The sequence below is a fragment of the Vespula pensylvanica genome, chromosome 19 (assembly GCF_014466175.1).
Source record: "Vespula pensylvanica isolate Volc-1 chromosome 19, ASM1446617v1, whole genome shotgun sequence".
Taxonomy (NCBI): domain Eukaryota; kingdom Metazoa; phylum Arthropoda; class Insecta; order Hymenoptera; family Vespidae; genus Vespula; species Vespula pensylvanica.
In genome coordinates, this window is record NC_057703.1 from 1,659,037 (window position 1) to 1,662,404 (window position 3,368).

Sequence of the window (3,368 nt, forward strand, 5' to 3'; positions counted from 1 at the left end):
GACAGAGAGACAGAGAGAGAGAGAGAGAGAGAGCGAGAGAAAGAGAGATAGAAAGAGACTTGATGGAAGACGATGAAGGAAGCAACGTTCGAAAGTAATAATCAAGAATCGAGCTTTGACCTCGGTGATGCAGTTGATGCATAGAAAAGCCGATTGAAAGGATCCTTTGAAAACGATAGAACTTAATTAAAAATCTCGTGGCGAGAGACTGACTAAGCTGGACACAACGGAGTTTCGATCGATCGATCGATCGATAGACAGGTAGATAGATAGATAGATAGATAGATAGATAGATAGATAGATAGATAGATAGACAGATAGATAGATAGATAAATCGATCGATAGATCGATCGATCGATCGATCTATCAGTTTTAACTTTCGTTCAGTGACATCGCCCAACACCGTCGTTATTTTCCACTCATCGCCTTCTCAGTCTCTATATCTCTTTCCATTTCTCTTTTTTTTTTATTTCTCTATCTCTATTTTCTTTTTCTTCTTCTTCTTCTTCTTCTTCTTCTTCTTCCTGCTCTTCTTGCTTTTATTTCTTCTTCTTCTTTTTATTTCTTTTCTTATTTTATCCCTTCGTTTTTCAATTGACGCGAGAGACTCTTTGAACGAATTTAGTTTTTTCTTTCTTTTTTCTTTTTTTTTTTTTTGTAAAATTCAATACGCGACTGGTAAAACTAAGTACCGATTAAAGATAAGTCGTTAAACACTCTCTCTCTCTCTCTCTCTCTCTCTCACTCTCTCTCTCACTCACTCTCACTTTACTCTCTCGAGAAAATCGTAACGCGACGACGGATAAATCGGCTGTCTAAGAAACCAAGCCGAACGGCGAGAGTCGAGTTAGAGTCGAAAGTTTCGCGCTAATTCGTTCGTAACACGCGACGACGCGTGCCTGCCAATTGGAAAATTCCAAAATGTACATATACCACCGTATCCGCCACCCCGACCTCCATCTATCCGTCTCTTTCTCTCTCTCTCTCTCTCTCTCTCTTTCTTTTTCTCTCTCTTTCTCTCTTTCTCTGTCTTTCTCCTTCATTCACAACCTCTCCAACTCAAAGTTCTCCTTTTACTCGCGAAGCTATTCGTGCACGATAAGTTTATCGCCGGGAGAACATAAAGAAACGACTAATGACTTTTCGCGTTCGGGGGTATAGACTCGAACCCGTGTCGTTCGCTATCGTGTTCCTTCTCTTTTTCTCTTTCTCTCTTTCTTTCTTACTCACTTTCTTCTATTTCTTTTTTTTCTATTTTTTATTTCCTTTTTTTCGGGTTTCTTTTCTTCTACTTTCTAATATCGCACGAGAGAAAAATGTCGAGAGAAGGTCTTGATACTCGACGACATTATTTCATTTTATCTTTTACAAACGCAACCAATGGGATCATTCTATTTACAGAAATGATGGAAAGGTGTTTGTGGAAGGTGAGAGACGGGAGGTGGGGTGGGGTAGTATGGATGGTAGGTCGAGATGTGTGGTTCAGTATGATCGCGAAAAGGATGAACATTAGCAACTGTTAGAGAGACAGATAAAGACAGAAGGAGAAAGAAAAAAAGAAAGAAAGAGAGAGAGAGAGAGAGAGAGAGAGAGAGAGAGAGAGAAACTCGATTTATCAAATTCGTTATTATTATCTCTTTAGATCGACTCGACGATGATACTCTCGGGGTCACGTACTTTCAGTAATTGTGATAATAGTCCTCTTTGAATAGTCCACGATCATCGTCGGTAATCGGCGAGCAACACGATTTTCTCAAGCGAGTCGCGTCATCGACTCCTCATTGGCTGCTTATCCAATGTCGCGCCTATTAACCTCGTTGGTGTTTTTGCTGTCGATGTCGATGTCGATGTCGATGTCGATGTCGCTGTCGCTGTAGCTGTCGCTGTAGCTGCCGTTGTAGCTGCCGCTCTAGCTGTCGCTGTCGCTGTCGCTGTCGCTGTTGCTGTTGCTGTTGTTCTGCTAACGTTTCTGGCCTCCAGAGAACAATGGATCCTGCCGGCTAGGTCGCTAGATTCTGAAACAGACAATGACCGCCAACGATGATTTTCTACCGTTTCTGCTGTGCTATGTGAGATTCGTTAAAACGCTTAAAACACTTAACATGCTGAAAATGTTATTTCGTTGTTCAGTTCGCTTTATCTCTATCTGTCTGTCTCTCTCTCTTTCTTTTTCTTTTTCTATCTACCTATCTATCCGTTCATGCGTCCTGCTCTTGTCTTTTTTTTTCTTTCTTTCTGTCTTTTTCTTTTTTTTTTCCTTTTTTTCTTTCTCTTTTTTTTTTGCAGAGCACTCGTTCGAGTTCACCGACACTGCGAGGACTCGTTAAAACGCTTAACCTGCTGAAAATGCGATTTCCAGCTTTCATCTTTCCCATTTTTCTTCTTTCTATCTATCTATCTATCTTTCTATCTATCTATCTATCTATCTATCTATCTATCTATCTATCTATCTATCTATCCTGACATTTGAGTCTTCTTTTTCACTCACGATTTCGAGTTCAGCTCGACGAGACGGGCCTATTGTTCGGGGATTAGAAAAAAGTGCATGGAAAGTATTCCAAGAGAAAAAGAGAGATAGACGAACAGACGGACAAAGATAAAGAGAGAGCGAGAGAGAGAGAGAGAGAGAGAGAGAGAGAGAGAGAGAGAAATCGGTTAGTGATTCTCTTCTCCCAACAATGTCTCTTAACGAGGCACAGTTTGGATTTCCTAGCTTCTCTCCGATTTGCACCTCCTTATTCGACTTCGAATTCGTTCGAGCGTGAAAAAGCATTTTATGAATCGGATGTTACTTGTTCACTTTGATCTATCAGAAAAAGATTTACGATTTTTATAGTATTTAAATTATCTTATTTAATATTATATAACGAGAGAATATGATCAATGATCAATGATAAATCAATTTTGTGAAATACAATTACAAGAATTACGAGAATTAAATTTGTACAATTATGATATGAAATTAATCGTAAGAAGAGTCGATCAATGATCGAGATCGATCAATTATATAAAAAAGTTAAAACTTATGAATATCAATAATATTCAAATGACGATTTGGATCGTTGATAAATTTGATAAAAGAAAGAAACAGGAACAAAAAAGGAATGATAAAGCTTTTAAAATTGAATTAGACGAAATTACAGATAGAGGGTTGTAAATCGTGAAATGGAAATTGTATCGATATGCGGGCGATTAATTTCGATCAGTTCTACGTCGTCGTAGTGATCTATAAAAAACTCGTTGCGAACATAAATTCTTTTTTTTTCGTTTTGAGATAAGAAATGAAAGAAGAAAAAAAACAAAATAAAAATTATGATAAAAGAAGAATTAAACAAGAAAGAAGAAAAAGAAGAGAGTTGGATAGACAG

The 3,368-nt window shown here is 38.1% G+C and overlaps 1 long non-coding RNA gene across 1 annotated transcript; it reads right to left on the bottom strand.

Moving 5' to 3' along the window:
- Positions 1-1,015: 1,015 nt before the first annotated feature.
- Positions 1,016-2,877, bottom strand: LOC122635728. The gene is made up of 2 exons (XR_006328734.1): positions 2,103-2,877; positions 1,016-2,015 (listed from the first exon to the last, which is right to left on the bottom strand). It is a non-coding gene; the product is annotated as an uncharacterized LOC122635728 (long non-coding RNA).
- Positions 2,878-3,368: the final 491 nt, after the last annotated feature.